This window comes from Lepidochelys kempii, chromosome 1 (assembly GCF_965140285.1).
Source record: "Lepidochelys kempii isolate rLepKem1 chromosome 1, rLepKem1.hap1, whole genome shotgun sequence".
Classification (NCBI taxonomy): domain Eukaryota; kingdom Metazoa; phylum Chordata; order Testudines; family Cheloniidae; genus Lepidochelys; species Lepidochelys kempii.
Window position 1 is genome coordinate 82,287,096 of NC_136380.1, and position 17,310 is coordinate 82,304,405.

Here is a 17,310-nt window from a genome sequence, read left to right on the forward strand (position 1 = left end):
GAAATTTTAAATATCTAACCAACTAACAATAAACCAATTTCTAGCAATGTGTCTGTGTTGCAACAGTTGTCATTTGGTCAAATAAATTCTGATTTGGGACTCTATCAGAGTGTGTGGTGCTTTAAGGCCCGCCCCAGATCCAGCAGCACATTCCTGTTACTGGACTGTTCCCAGATTAGAGGGATTCTAGTGGCTGTAGTCCAGAGGGACCCTGGGCACTGTAGTTACAGCAAGGAATTATGGGAAGGTTGCCAAGGGGATATAAAAGGTAGCCTTGCCTCAGAACAGTGAGAAATCTGATGTGTTGTTGAATCTCTCTTCTCCTCCACAGGAAGGGGTTTGGAAGAGCTTAGGAAGAGGCCTAGAAGAACAGCCAAAGGGCTGAAGAAAGTACCACAAGAATGGTGTTTTGGGCAAGAAAGACAGAGACTTGGGAGAAAACCTGGAGAGAACAGGAGCTGCTCATACATCTCCTCCAAAGGACCATGAAAGAAGCCCAGCAATAAAAACTTCTTGTTGGTCCTGGACCAAAAGAGTGAGCCCTTCTCTGAGAGGAAGGCTTTATATTTTTGTTGAACTCTGTTTTGAAACTTTATTTACCTGGGAAGGGGAAGGAGTAACTTTGATTTAGGCAGAAGCCTAAGCTACCCTCGCAAGAAGAGGGAAACTGAGACAGCAGCTGTACCTGACAGTGAGAGGTGAAATTTTGAGTTTCAGGAGAAAAACTAGGATAGGAAATAAAGCAAAACTATTTTAGATTACATAACTCAGCTTGAGCCAGTTGTATTGTGTTAGGCAAGCAATGGTGTAACAGATATATTTTTATACTTATTGTATTTCAGTTTGATTTCTTTGTTTCAAGGGTTATTCCCTTTAAGAGGCTAGATTATTGTTTTCTTTCTATGTAGATATTGTCCTGGTTTCCAAGCGGTCAAGAAGGATTTGGATTTCTGGCATGGGCTATTTCACTGACAGGAGACAAATAAGGACACAGATACAGCGTATTCTTTCTTAGTCCATTTTTATTAAGAATAGTACAAATCATGAGGCCTTTACTCAGTTTTTACACAAAACTCAAACAAAGATCCTAGGAAAAGTTGATGGAATTGTTCTGCATAAGGATTGAGGAAAAACGGTGTTAAGATTTTCATGTTTTAGCCTAGTGCACGTATCGCTCATTACCCTACTGAGTAAAGATGTATTAACAGTGCAAGCAGCAACAAAGTTCACCAAATATCCACTCACTTCTAAAGTCGGAGCTAAAGAGAGCATTTTTTGTTAAACAGCATACAAAGTGCTCTTCTAGCTGCTCCTTTTCCCAGAGACTGCATCCAACTGACAAGTTTGTGCTGTAATCCCACTCCCAAAACAGTAAAGTCCTGTTGTAAGTACACAGACTTGGCATGTCACTCAGAAATCATTATCCTCTCATCATCCTGAACATGTGTTTCTACATGTAGCACAAGTGAGTCCATGTCTTTTATCTTGCTTAGCTAGTCTCAGTCCATCTGCAGTTGTCTTGCAATCGGAGTGGGAGCTCCCTTGAAACTATTACATTTGAAACTATAGATGATGCAATGGGCCTGATTCTCCACAGCCTTGTAGAAGGTCAATTACATACTGATTTGGTGACTATTTAAACACACACACACGTGTGGATGTGACTTTACACAGGTATGAATGACTAGCAAAGATGCAAAGCAGTGGTGAATCAGGCCCAATGTGGTATTTAAGTGGCCAGTTCATGATTGCCATGGGTACTGGGACACTTTATGCTAGCTATGTTGGTGCAAAGTGGGCACAAAGCATCCATGTGGCCTACCTGGAAAATACTCCCAGCATAGAGGGCTTTCCAGCATCTGGTTCCTTTGCCTAGCTATCTGGGAACACGAAGGGATGTCTTACACTGCAGTTACACATCCGTGGCTGGTCTGTGCCAGCTGACTCAGGCTTGCAGAACTTGGGCTAGCGAGCTGTTTAACTGCAGTGTAGACTTTTGGACTCCGGCTGGAGCCTGGGGTCTAGGATCCTGTGAGATGCAGCCTGAACCGGTAAGTCTACACTGCAGTTAAACAGCCTGGCAGCCCGAGCCCTGTGAGTCCAAGTCAGCCGACACAGGCCCACTGCGGGTGTCTAATTGCAGTGTAGACAAACCCTAAGTTGCAATCTATCATTCTGTTGCCTAGGATGGGCAGGAGCAAGGGCAGGAATCAGTCCTTTACATATTCTTCTCCACTAGTGCATCCACATAGCAGATGAGTGGATTTGCCCATTCAGAGTACTGTTTTACTTGGATGCAGTTAAGCTGACACAACATGCACCAAGGATTAGTGTTTTTACTTCCAGTTTGTTCCAGGCGGTTGCCTCCAGCTGCATTCTGTTGTGTATCTTGGAGTGCACCCTATAAATGAACAAAAGTGGAATCTGCAGGCAAGATCCCAGCATGTGCTTTCATAGTCTAAGGGCAAGAGAGAACACAGTAGACAAAGCAGAGTGCACCCAGCTGCCAAATAGTGCACACCCCCAGAGTACAGTATCACTCTGTAATAACATGTGGGTTTTAAACACCACTGTCTTGTCAAGTTCATAACAACATTGTTTTTAATAAACATAACTTGGTTTGAAGCTTGTGAAGTATAGCAGTGAATTTTAAGTATTTGATAAGAAATTGTAATAAGTCTATCAAAAGAATTAACTTAAGGTGATTAGAAGTTTTTTTAATATAACTAACAAGTTAGGGAGATCCTAAATAACAAGGGGAAAGATATTTGGTACCTATCAAAATTGATTGTGACTTTTTTTTCATTTTAAATCTCCAGTCACATATTGCCAGTTCCTGCTCCAGGACATGTCATGCCATATATTATTCTGATGACCTTAGAGCCACTACAGAATGCCGACAGGGCCAGAGGTAAGTGGCTTTTCCTTGCAGCATGTTGCAACTTTACTATCTCTGTTTTAAAATATTCTTTACTGTACAAAAATCATGTGGATGTTTTGTCTTCATGAAGTGAGCTGGCCCGTGTAGCAAGGGGAATAACAAGAAGGAGAGAGATGAGATCTGCAGGAAGGGAGGATAATGACGTGCCATATGGGTTGCCATGTGAGACAAGTGCAATCATGGTGGTAAGCTCTGAAGAGAGATGTGGCTGATAATTTAACTCTTTTGCCAACCCTTCCTTGTCAAAGGTACCAAAGCTCTTGCTGCAAACCCTTCCGCATGTTGGCCAGGAGAAGTGGTAGAGGGAGTCCTTCACCCTGCAATGGTGAACCCTACATGGTTTTATTTAAAATAGACATATTGAACTTTTTAGAAAAAGAGCACCCTGGACCAACTTCTGTTCTCTGCTGTGCAAACAGATTGGGTTGTGCATGAAGTTTGCACTATGTAATGATTAACATGTAATTGCATGGGTAATATGCTTGTAGGTGCACATTTTGAAAAAAAAATCCTTTGCAAATAACATGGTGATTTATTGAGCTACAGTGAAAATTCAGATATTGGATAAAAGATTTCCTCTACATGTCTTATTTTTCAGGCAGGTTTATTTTCAAGCCTCCTGTCAGGGACACATCAACTTCAAGTAGCAACTGAGACACTGTTGTGCCTGTTCCAAGTTATACTTTCTGTTAAAAAAAGAAAACTTTGGAAGACATGAGGAAGAGCAGTACCAGAGGAAATTTGCTGCACAGTAGTTGTCCACTTTCTGTGGCCAAAACCCCTTCAAGGGATGTGAAATTGCCTCTGAATTACTACCAGACTATGTTTTAAACTGGAATCCATCATCTATCTTTGTCCTCATGGGCCTGATCATGAGCACTGCCTAAGCCATATGAATGCTTAACATCCAGGATCAGACCCATAATGTTTAGGAATTCTTCTTATAGGACAGACTGCTTGTCTAATCAAGGGACACTTATGGTGTTATAGACTCAGACCCTGAAACTGCGAAGATTTATGCCTGTGCTTAACTTTATGTACGCAAATAGTCCTTGTAAAGGATTGGGGCCTAAGTTACATCACCCTCTTCTGGCTGGACCCAGGCTTGTGCCTGTGGAGCCAGTTCCCGCCCTGGGAAAATCCTGTCTGGGCCCTTCTCATAGAATCCAGGGAGAGTAGATTCCAGTCAGATTAATTGCTGTGTATTTTATTTCAAGCCTTCTTAATGTAAACAAGGACCAGTGCTTCACAGCCTCTCCCCATAAAGTCTGTACAGGTTAAGTCCGTTTCCCTCGAGTCTGTCCCTCACCCCACGAATTCACCACTCCAAAAGTTCCAGGCTTATACGTCAGAGCCTTTTTTGTGATATTACAGGATTTTCCCCAGTCTCCCTTCTGTCCATCTGTTTCTTGGAGCTGCTCTTCACAGCAGTTGCTCCAGCCTCTGGCAGATAGTGCACACACCCTGCTCCTCTTTTTCTGAGGATCAGCCAGTTAAGTTGCTGGTATTTTCCCAGGTGCAGTGGGTGGGGCTAATTAGCCAGCCAGCTGCAGGCCTCTGACCCCAGAGGAATACTATCCCTTATACCTTCCCAGTCTTATTAAAATCAATCAATGAAACTACTTTACTAGCATAAAATTAAACATGTTCTTAGGTCTTTGTAAGATCAGGGCCTTAAATTGTAATCCCACCCACTCCCACCTTCAGCACTGATGTTTATTGCTTTCCCCCTCATACTTGTCTGTGGAAAAGTCTCATGCCATTAAGTTAACACTATGATGATGCAATTAATACAATTCCTAAGAAATAACAGCAACAGAACATGCTAAAGCATTAGACAGTGGCTACTCTCTGTGTAGTCTTAAGCTTTACTAGCCAAGAAAAAGAACAAAAGTGAAACCTTGCATCCTCAGGGTCAGTCACCGCTAGAGAAAGATGGACCTCTATACAGAACAATTCTAGTTCTTATCAAGTGTCTCAAGAAATTTTGTCAAGTAGCGCACTGTCATGATTTCCTTTGGGAACACATTGAAACACGAAAGAAAACAAGCTTCTTACAACAGCAACATTCTTATCAAATACAATTAATGAGCAACTGCCACTTCATTTAAGTTTGGCTGCAGAGGCAAAGCATAATCACCCAGGAATGTGCTCTCAAAGTGACATTATATAAACAAGTACTGCTATGTTCCCCTGTTTGCATGGGACAGTTGCTAAAGATGTGTATTTCATTAGCCAATATTCACATCTTACGCACATCTGTTTTCCTGCTCTGCTCTTAACTTTTAACTTATCATTTTAATTAGCACCATGAAAATGCTATGCCTTATCTTCTTGGCTATTCCTTGTTTATTTCTGCTCTGCTTTTCCTGTAAAACAGTAGAATAAAGATACATTGTAATGCACAATGAAAAAGAAAATATGACCCTATTACAAAGGACCCAAGACATTTGACCAATTATACCCTATTGCAAGCATGATTTGATGTAATTCCTGTAAGTGCCATTAATAAAACCAGAGTTACAGGTGCTGAATTTCATTCTAGAAGCAGTATTTTCCAGAGGAAGTCGTTTCAGAAGTAACTTTAAAAACAGTGGATACATTTGATCATATTCACCAGTATATTCCAGCTTGTACGCACTGCTTTGGCAATTTAAAACAGCAACCCAGTTTAACCGATCACCTGAGCTCAGTTTATGCTGCTTTGCCTTGTTGGAACAGTGCAAAACAGCTAGAAAGCACTGGTGGATCTGGCCCTCTATATACTCAAAAAGCAATAAAAGCTATGTAAAATCTTCCCCATGTGTGTTATTGCTTGCTTGTGTAAGGAAATGGTCACCTTAAAATTTCAAATGCTATTTGGGACTAGATTCCCTGGTACGTCTGGCCGCTTTATGCTGCTCTGGTGATGTGAAAGAGCAGTAAACTGGCTGACTAACTAAATGAAATGTATGGCTGCTTTGCATATCTTGAATGGTCCAAACAGTCAGAGTATACTGGTGCATGTGCCCCCCTTTTCTTCTTGTTTACTAATTGCTGTTTTGGCAATTCTGATGGGACCACAGGAAGTGAACAAATACTGCTGCCTGCTAATAGAATTCCTATGGCTATGAAATTAAACGGCAATCCCAAATTTTAGTTCTCTAATGGTCATCTGGCACTGATTAAAAAACAAGTTCCTCTACTAATTTTGCATTGATACTGGGGACACTGGCAACACATGGTTGTTTGCTATCATCTGCTATACTAAATGTACATTCGTCTTGAATGGTAGCCGGGGTGCAAGAAATATATGAAAGCTTTTATAAACAGAGGCTAGATATGGCACAGTGAAATCCACTGAGCACCACGTTCTCAGCTACCCGCTCACATAGCCTTAGTAAATCCAACACTACCTCAACGGAGGTCTGGTGTTAGAAGGAAAGAATGTCATCAATATCATGCTCCACAGATTACTTACGTATATCTGACATATGATATAAAAGGTTTCACTGAGCCACAGCATTGGGAATTGGATGATGTGGGGTCATTGTCATCTCAGTTTGATAATGCCTTCGATATTCATGTGGCTTTGACATCTTTGAGAAGATATGTGTGCACAAATCTTTTACCCCACACCAATTATTTTAGAAAATGAAGTATGTATGTATGATCCAATGAGTTTCTAATTGCTAGATTGTGTGTAAGTGCATACACATCAACAGATGCTGTCAACCCCCCCCCCATTAAGATAATCCTTCAAGCGTTTTGAGTAGCATGTGTTACAGAAATGCCACTGCTAACTGAATATCATAGCTCCATATATCAAAAGTATCTTTATACTCTGTAGAATGTTTTGAAGTATAGCTTATTTCTACTACTTGAAGCAATATCAGGGGCAGGGACAGATTGGTCCTGCAGGGAGCCAAGCTCAAGTTGAAATTTGTTTTGTTTCCTGCATTAACAACACAGGAAACCCCAGGAAGGGGTAAGATTGTACCATATCTAGTCTATGTGAACTGTGATAGGAATAGGGTGGGAATACCTCCTGATTACATGCTCATTTCTGTTCACCTGGATCATGCAGTTCCATTCATGTGCTGCCAAACACATATATTTATGGCTTACATTGGTACTAGTCCATACATTATTAGTAATATTTGCTTTGTTCTATTTACTTTGGCCAGTATTTTCTCCTTTGCTGCCCTATGTGGAACAATAGTAAGGCTCAAAGTGAGCCAGAGAAAATGGCTGAACGCTGAAAGCTGAGGCCACAGAGATGTAAGAAAGCATCCACAAGGCTTAATGGGACCTTTGCACTCCCCTAGAATTCAGCAAGACTCCTTACTTGAGTAAGGACTACTTGTATGAGTCAGTCTTGCAGGATCAGGCCCAGACTAAGTTACAGTTCTTTTGCTTGATGTCGCCTCTTGATCCTAAATCTTGGCGCTGAACTATGGTATTTAATGAAATACTTTATTTGTTTGCTTTCACTTTGTGTGACACTTTATAAGTAGATATGATTAAATACTGGAAAAGTTAATTGTCAGACTATTTCATAAAAACAGGCAAAAGTACTTGAAATTCGTATTTGACAAATATTCAACCAGCTCTACTTGTAAGGAAAAATGTATGTTGTTTTTCTCTCTTCACTTCCTATAAAGAATACCGAAGCAACTGTTCAAAACCAGATTCCTTGTTAAATAGTAACATTGTTTGAAATATACAACCTCCCAGAGCTTTTTTACCCTGTATTCCTAGATCTTTGGAAATGAGCAGATATCTTCACTGACCCTTTAGAATATTTCAGAGTGGTGTAGCAGTGGGCTTAATCAGAACTGATTCCTGTAACCGATACATGAAACATCATTCTGCTAGAAAGCCATTCAGAGATAAAACTTACATAGCCCAGATCCAGATGTGAAAATAAATGGCCACCCAGCTCAGCCTGACCACCAACCAAGCATGGCTGCTCTCGAGAATGCTCTGCTGAAAAACAGCTGAAATGAAATAAATTCCTAATCCTTCTCTTTGTATGTATGAGAAACTTTCAGGATCAGATCTCCTACAGCGAATGCTGCTCTTGCACAATTTTTAAAGGCAGTGTGACATCTGCTCATGGGGACAATTTCTTCAGCTCCCCCACCCCTTCCTGCCTCCTGCCTTCACCTCCCATCCCTTGATAAAGTTTCTATCAGCCTTACACCATCCATCTACTTCCTGTGTAACAGATAAAGAGTCACTTTATTACCACCATCCCCAATCCCAGTACTTTGGCTCCATATGCAGCTGAAACCCAGATCAAGGAGTGACGTATGTGACAGTACTCTCTGCATGTCCCCCTGACCAGCTCTGTCTGTGGTATTTGTTGATTTCTGTGCTTTCATGTGAGAGATATCGCATTGCTTAGAAGAATTTGTATTTAGGCCAAATGTGTCAACCAGCTATAAACAAAACGGGGAACACAGAAACACAGAACTGGATGGGACATCCTGGCACACTGTGTCCAGTCCACTGCTATCACAGGCAACCCTGTCATATAATCCCAACAGGAGTAGTGGAAGCAAATGGCTGAACTGTTTTTAAGATGGAGCTTTATAAGGGAACGTAGAGCCACCTTCGATTACAGCCAGCTCAGATCTGTTCTGCCTTTTGATGACAATGGGAGATAATTATTTTTCTATAAATGTATCTCTTTCGGTTTTCTGGTGGGAATAAAATATTTAATTTGTAACAGGGAGGCAGAGGGTAAATTGCTGTCTAGCCTGTCATAGAAAGAGCTCTGCCAGCTGAACTACTGAGAGTCAAGTAGGTTATGAAAAATGGTTAATCTCTGTTCCTGAGAAAGCTGGGTGGAGCAGTGCTGAGTACAAGTGAAGTAAGTGTAAACAGGATTTGTAATTATTGCTGCCGTGAGCTTATTATGTAGCCATTGGGTCAAATTCAGAGATGGATGTGCAAAAAGGTGAACATTAAACACACAGAACAATGATTTTCCCAGGTGTAAATCCAAAATGGGCTTCAGAATTTGCACAGTAAAGGACCAGTCCCACAAATCTCTGTTTGCATGGATAATCCTATGGATATCAGTGCAACTGCTCGTGTGTGTGAAGATTATTCAGATGAGTAAAGGTTAGTCGGATCAAGCCCCAAGAATGGTGCAAGTCCCAGGAGAGATGGTGGGCACAACGAGGTTTCTGTGCTTGCCAGGTATGCTGCAAGACACTGTTTACGGGGGCCAAACCCAGCATTGCCAACCCCAAGCATTCAAAAAATGATGAGCCACCCCCTCCCGCAACATGAGACTTGACATTAAAGATCTCATGATTTTCAAAATAGTAAAATGTGGTTCTTTTTAATTTTCTTTAGGTGTTTGAATCTTTAGGGTTACACTGGGGTCACATTTTCAAGCTTTTCTCTTCAATCATGGGGTCTAGAAACTTACCTTATTTTTGGAATAAAAACTGACATTCCCCAGAAAATCACTTGACTCTACTAGGTGGGGCTTTAAGAAAAATTCCACATTTTGTGAGACTCCTGACAAAACTGCGCTTGTTGGCAACACTTTAAACCAGTGCCTCTTTGTGTGTGGACAGTCTTACATTGGTTTAAACCCTATATATATTGGCACAGCCTGACCCAATTGGTTTAGCTTAATTGGATTAATATCATACCTTAATTAAATTAGTGCAACTCTGTCTCTGTGGCAGCAGACTCAGTCCCCACAGTAAATAACCCTCGCATTCTAACAATGCGGGGCAAATTATGCATTTGGGTACGTGTGCACAATTCCACTGATCTCAGCTGAGAGCAGAATTTGGCTGTCGGGCTTAATCTTGCCTGCAGCTCTGTGGATTTCCCTTGCTAAGTACTGTACTTACATGCGAAGGTGCAGTAACTGTTTTGCAACATATGCACAAGAATTTGAAGGTGGAATACAATCCTGAATAGTGTGTGTTTTGTTTAGGCTCACAAAACATGGTCCTTACTTGGGTGTGCAGTGAGGTGGGGATGCTCCAGGGGCACCCAATGCTTCCAAAGAGAAGAGGAGTGGGCAAGATCATTGCCCTAGTCCCCGTTGCATTAGTGTAGGGAGCAGGAGTGGAAATGGCACACAGTATTTTGTAGTATGTAGCAGTGGGAGCTCTCTTAGTGGACACCAGGTCACTCTGGGGGTCTTTTTGCTTCTCTGAACTTCCCAGTGCTTTGCCTGGGGCAGTACAGCTCTACACTACCCCCATGCAGGGCACAGTTGAGCCCACAGAGAAAGACAACACAGGAAACCTTTATTTTTCTACAGGACTGACACAGTGCAGGCAAGCTTTGTACAATAATGTTCCAATTACTGGCCCTATCCAGTTAGATACCTCCTCCTGACCTTGTGGTCGTTTATCTGCATGGTAGCTCTGAGTTCTGAGGCAACCTTAAGAGACTAACAATTATTCATTGTCTTCCCACTATTCATCATGTTGCTGGGATATAAACCTCTATCGTTTTTTTGGGGGGGGGGGTTTGAGAGAGAGAGGGAGTGTGATTGTCCGTCTGCCCTCTCACTCACAATTGCAGAGACCAGCTCTCCTCCCATCTGTAACTCTATAAAGTCCCTGTGGCTATTATATGATTTTAGGCAAGTATTTAGTGGGCTTTTTGCTGTCTTGTAATGCTGGAATTACTGGAATCAAGGAGAAGGACCTAGCACTTTATGAACAGCCAACTCCCTGCAGACCACCAGCAAGGGGTAGCTACACTGTACAGTCTCTGCTAGAGTACAGATGATTATACCCAAACCTGACCTCACAGCTAGAAAACCTGTTTCTCATAGTAGGTCTCTCACTCCTGGTAAAAAAGATAATGGGCTAAATTCATCTTTGGTTTATGTAGCCTGCACTGTAGGAGCTGGGCCTCTGGTAGGAGAAACCCCTGCTGGGGCTCGTTGTGCCACAAGTGAAAAACCTGGCTGGTGAGGGGACATGGTTGGAGTATGTGTGGGACATGCTGACTCATAGCAGCTTTGTAGCATCTTTCACTAAATGGGATTCCCCAGGAGATTTTAAAACTGTCTTCCCATGAGGGGAAGCAGGAGGTACAACGCCTGCCCTCCCTTGTCCTCTGCTGTGGGCTTTCAACAAAAGAGATTGATCTGACCCATACTCATTAGGAAATTATATAGAGAGCTCAAGAGCCCAGGTTTAAAGCCAGAAGAGGCCACCAAATCATCGAATCTGACCTCTTGTGTATCATGGGTCACCTACACAGCCCAGTACCCGCTCACTAAACCCAACAACTGAAATTAAGCTAAAATACTGCAGCGCACAGGAAAGTAGACTACTATGTGCCACAGGCAGAGACTAGGAGGGGCAGTGTTCCTGCATTCTAAACTATTGTGTGCAGACAGAACATTATCTGGACAAGATGTACGTTGTGCATTATCAGAAATTTTTGATGATTTGTTCTGGCAGTTTTTAATTATTAACAACATCAAAAGGCATTTACTGACCCAGACATTTTTCAGCTAGGTCATTCACCTGCTAGAGACCAGAACAGTTATATCTGTAAGGATAAAAAACACAGAACATCCTGTGAAGTAAACTGTCTACAAACTTACGACTGTTTGGCTCATGCATTAAATTGGAGTATTTTCTATTCATGTACAATCTTCCCTTTTCAAGCAATGCCTCAAGGATGATAGGTCTATCAGTGGCTATTAGCCATGATAGTCAGAGATGCAAACCCATGATCTTGGTCTCTGACTGTGAGATGCTGGGACTGGATAACAGGGGATGGATTATGCAATAATTGCCTGTTTTGTTCATTCCCTTTGAATCATTTGGCATTGGCCACTGTCAGAAGACAGGATACTGGGCTAGTTGGACCAGTGGGCTGAGCCAGTATGACCATTCTTATGTTCTCAGAACAAGCCCTTGTGCCAGTCAGTGAGTATTTTCCAGGAAATAACGGCCACAGTCTAAAGCATGACATACTGTACCTGGGGCTCATTTAAATGAAAGATGATGATTATTTCAATTCTATTTGAGTTTGCTTTTCTCAGAAAAGTGCACTTGCTTCAGCTGGCGGATGAGGGCATTTCAAAGCATTCCACTGAGTTGTGGACAAAGGTAAGGAGTTTCTCTTGTACCTTTCTGTAGCCAGATGATACAGCCCTTCTCTGAAGTTCGGTGAAGGAGAAACAGCTTCTTAATAAGAGTGGGTGGCTAGGTGCTCAATCCAGAAGGGTGCTGAATGCTCTCGCCCCGATCCAGTAAAGTGCTTAACTTTAAGTGTCTGAATAGTCACTGAATATCCTGCTAGTAACATAAGCACTTTTCCAGAATGGGATGAGCACCTTGCTGGACCAAGCCTCACATTCTCTGCTGGTAACTTTAATGGATATACACTGATTTATGCCTGCTGAGGATCTGGCCCTGGATGCATTTGCATTTACCTTTGATCAGGGATGTCCCTTTTCTAGGACTGGCATGGAAACTGATCCTGATCATCCTGTTTTAAAAGTAATTCTCCTAGAGATGCATGTTACACAACTATAATAAGGTCCATTCAAGCATAAATATAGTGGACTTGATTAATCTCTCATCTTTCTTTAAAACTGGAGTTTCTTTTCTGTTTTGATCTGATTGTCAGCCAGAAACATGCTTGAGGATTCGACAAATTGTATAACAGGAAGCACTGCTCACTCTGAGGTGTTCTAGAGAAGGAGAAAAAAGATGTACATATTTACATAATGTGGTTTATGACACTTCTGCGTAAGGCTGAAGAACGAGTTTTTATTTAATCTTAAGTCACCGCAAATCTTGAGCCAAATTCTGTTCTCTGATATACATGTGCAGCTCCAAAGAAAGACATTGGGAGCTGTAGGTGCATCTCTGAAGGCCAGTTGTGGCCCCTTTGCTTTTAACAACAGTCATGGCAATTTGGCTCTATCTGATCAGCACCATCAACTTTGGCCTCTCCTTTTAGTTCTGTTTTGCACCTGATTTGTGATCATTCTGTTTGATTTTTATCACCGCGGAAGGGATCCTCTCGGAGCATAATTTAGAAGTCCACAAATATATTTTCCTAAACTCTTCCGTGATAATGAATTAATATAAACAGAGTAATGTAAAGCAAAAAACAGATAATACACTTTGCCTCCCAGACTAAAAGCAGAGGTAGAACAACCCCTATTTGGTTATGAAATCAGTTCTTCACAGTGTATGAACTAAGACTGCTACTAACATTCTGTACAGAGAATCTTCATTAAAGATGAAAAACTGTTTCAAACAGTGTTTCAGTTGGCATCTAAAGTAAGGTTTCAGAGTAACAGCTGTGTTGGTCTGTATTCACAAAAAGAAAAGGAGTACTTGTGGCACCTTAGAGACTAACCAATTTATTTGAGCATAAGCTTTCATGAGCTACAGCTCACTTCATCGGATGCATACTGTGGAAAGTACAGAAGATCTTTTTATACACACAAACCATGAAAAAATGGGTGTTTACCACTACAAAAGGTTTTCTCTCCCCCCACCCCACTCTCCTGCTAGTAATAGCTTATCTAAAGTGAGAGTGGTGTGGGGGGAGAGAAAACCTTTTGTAGTGGTAAACACCCATTTTTTCATGGTTTATATGTATAAGAACATCTTCTGTATTTTCCACAGTATGCATCCGATGAAGTGAGCTGTAGCTTACGAAAGCTTATGCTCAAATAAATTGGTTAGTCTCTAAGGTGCCACATCTAAAGTAAGTAACTGGAGGATTGGAACATGGTAAACATTCTTTGTGAATTTTCTGACTTTCCCCAAAGCATAGTGAATTTAGCCTATTGTGATTTGCAATTGTTTCAGAGAAGAAAGAATGTGCATTGGGAGTAAACTATAAATTCTCAATATCCAGTGACCTCCCCACTCATCTCCATTGTGGGCCCTGTAAATAGGCTGTGTGTGCTAGCTAGCTTCTCCTTTTTAATGAAATATGAACAGAAGAAAAAAAAATGTTTTCTTGTCTGGTTCAATTTCATAGTCTGTCAGATTAGCAGAATAGTAAATCACATTTCTCTTATTTGTTCCTGTATCTGCTGGAGCCAATACTGTAGTTAATTTGAGATTTTCTTTATTCTATTCAACAGTTCATAGTATGGGATTAATTTCTTATAATTAAGAATTTGTAAACTTTAAGGGATGTCAACTTCCATAGAAATTTCTATCTTTGACGTTTCTCTTAACCAAATAAATATCAAGTTTCCTTCTAATATAATCTTTGTCCAAAGCCTTTATTACTCAAGGGAGGATGTTTTTTATACATATTATGCCTGCTAAATACATGTTGTCGTGACTAACATCTGAGTTTTCAAATGGTTTCTCCTTTTGATTTGTGATGAGTAGAGAGTAGCTCTAAAATTTCTTACAAACAAGTATGCTTATATTTTTCATGCAATGTGCATTTGAACCTTTCATTATTCTATGGGGAAAATCTTAGTATTTATACCTTGTCTGAGCAGCAGAGTCTTGAGATCTTTTAGTATGTTTTTTCTTGTAGATTTCTAAATATGACAAGAAATATTAACTTAAGCACAATTGCAAGAATATGGAGTATAATACAAACAAAGATGATTTCATTATTAAGTTAATATACAGTATTGTGAGTATATTTAAAGTAGAATTCTACAGTATATCTGAAACCCATCTTTGAGCCTTCAGGTGTCACACCAACATAATACTGATGTAACAAAGTGGAGAACTAGCCCCCTTATCTTTACTATGGAGATTCTACCATGTGGTCAGTTGTTTCAAGCTCCAACTTGCACCAAGTGGAAGGCTTCAGAGATAGTTGGAACAATGCAGCTGGGTCATGTAGTTCCTTTGGCACTTCCTGTTCAAAATGAGCATACCTGTAGTCTGCTGTGTTTTAATATGCGGTACCTCTCACATTGACCTTATATAGTCTGCATTAGTTTATATGAGCATTTTCTCATCATACAGTCTTTTATACAAATACTAGTATGGTAAAGGAAATTGATTAAGGTTGGACTTTTTGGACCTCAGTAGGGATAGAACCCTCAGCCCCAAAGCATGGGTCTCCACCATTGTAACAAAAGGAATAACACGCTGTCATTAACTTTGGGGTTATTCCAAATATCTCCATAGACATAAGCTCTGGACCAGTTTTACATGACATTTCAGTCCTGATATGACTCAGCCTGAAACAGAGATAATATGTTGCCTCAGATCCATCAGGGGAACTAAAACATTTAAAACCAGATTCTCTGGATTCCTGAACTGCTATGGTAAAATGCTGATCTAAAACAGTGGTACCGTTTCCTGCATAATGTGTCTTCAAAATCTGTAGCAGAAGGATAAGGCTGAGCTTGTGTTTTCCCTCTAAACTGCTATACAATTTCAGTCCTGGGTTCTTGGCCCTGATTTACAGATTCCACAGTCGCAGTTTCTTTATAACTCTCTCATAAACTGGTCTTTATTTGGTGCTTAAGGGTACTAGCTTTGTCTTGACTAGGTTTTAAAAGTGTTGGAATATATTAACTAGCTGTTTCTAACACACATGTTCTAAAGCTCTAGTGTAAAGAAGGCAGTGTTTACTTTTAAATTGGTCAAGTTGAAGGTCAAGCTGAAGGCTGGAGGGGGAGATTAGACTTCAACTCAACATGTTCTAACAACACACCTTTTAATCCTAATTAAGACAAGTTTACAACAGCTGGATGAATCCCTTTGACCTGATTCTTCAAGCTGTCCAACAGTCTTGAGATTTTCAGTGAACACCCACTGAAGAATCTAGTCTGATGTGATCGGCTACCCATCTGATCAGCATAGTGACTTTGTTTTCCTCTTGCTACTCGTTACAGTTATTTGGCAATTTTATCTAGCGCTTCTGTTTTAAGCTCATAAAGGCATCACTCGATATCCAACTACAGGGTTTCCTGTTCCCCTGACATTATTATTTTGTTGTTTTATATAGACTTTTACAAGTGACTACCTCTCCCTTCTCCTATTAGATTAATAACTTCAGTGGGACTTCCAAGTTTGTAGGCTAGTATAAAAATTCTATAGAAAAGATGCCATTCTCTATTGCATTGTGTAAGCCTAATCCATCAGGATTGTGATGCCTTTTGTACAGCTTAATATTCTGAAACCTTTAATATAGATATACAGAGCTTGTGTGAAGTTGGGAGTTAATAAGGGGCTGATTTTTATTTTCTCTGAAAAAATAATTCAGTAAAACAGTGTGGCTGAATTTTTGCAATGCTGCTGAAAAGGGACAAAACAAAACAGCTAGTTTGTTTTGTACTTTTCACAATTGAAAAAAGGCAGGGTGTGGCAAAATAGAAGGTTATACAGAAAATAGCTTCTTTCCTGCTATCTTATCAAATGACAAAATATACTTAGTTATACAAAATGTACGTCTGCTGAACTATTGATGGTAAGATGTTTACTTATGAGCCTGGAAGCCACAAGACCTGTTTTGGGTAACTATAAAAAATAATTTTCACCTCCTGGGAAGAAAATAAGGGATGAAGACTCTGTACTAATTCATGACTATGTGAAGGGGAAAGAAATTTACAGGGGTAAATTCACCCTGGATTAAGCAGATGGAACTCTCATGGAAATGTCTTGGGCAAATTCAGCAGTGATGTAAACGTTTGTATAAATTATGCACCTAGGGTGAAAGCCTTACCCTATTGATACCAGTAGCAAAAGTCTCCCTGACTTGAATCAGCCAGGATTGCACCCCAGCTGTAAATTGGTCAGAAAACAGGTGTTGAAGTGATAAAGTAGAGTACCTTGCACTCATTTTGCATTCAGTGGGTGGGCAAAATGAGTGTAATTTACAAGTAGAAAAGATGGAAGGAAAAAGCTGACAAGACAGTGGAAGATAAGGTAGATACTTCCTGCCTACTTTATCATACATCCAGGAAGAAGATGGTTAGCTGCTTTTCCTCCCTTTAGAGAGTACCTTCGTGCAAGGGTTTTTGTTAAAGTGCCTCATGAGCATTAATCAAGGGAATTAGCTTTGCAATACCCCTGTAAGGTAAATATCACTTCCAATTGGGAAAATTGAGGCATAGTGAGATTAAGTGACTTGTCCAATATCTCTCGGGAAGTCGAGGTCAGAACCAAGAATAGAAGCTGGAAGTTGATTTCATACCTATGGTAGCATCATTGAGTCCATCAATGAATTTGTCCCCAGCTTTCCTGACTCTTAGTTCTGTGTCTTAACTGGAAGATTAGCTTTCTTCCCTGGTTCCTTTCTCCTTCCTCCCTTCCTTCCTTTTTCAGATTGTAAGAGAATCATTATGAAGAACCTGTTAAACTCCTCTCTTCTGAAGATGTTAATTTCCTCCTGCATACATGTAACAAAAAAGAAAATGGACCACCTCCTGAGGT

At 40.6% G+C, this 17,310-nt stretch overlaps 1 long non-coding RNA gene across 6 annotated transcripts in view; it reads left to right on the forward strand.

The window, feature by feature from the left end:
• Positions 1-17,310, forward strand: part of LOC144930662 (uncharacterized) — a 74,814-nt gene that overhangs the window by 26,689 nt on the left and 30,815 nt on the right. For 2 of the 6 annotated variants that reach the window (XR_013635977.1, XR_013635967.1), the window contains exons 3-6: positions 332-698; positions 2,820-2,911; positions 3,012-3,126; positions 3,540-4,399. This is a non-coding gene — a long non-coding RNA (uncharacterized LOC144930662). Of the gene's footprint in view, positions 1-331; positions 699-2,819; positions 2,912-3,011; positions 3,127-3,539; positions 4,400-17,202; positions 17,309-17,310 lie in introns of those variants that run through there. The other 4 variants (XR_013635965.1, XR_013635969.1, XR_013635966.1 and 1 more) reach the window with 3 other exon arrangements.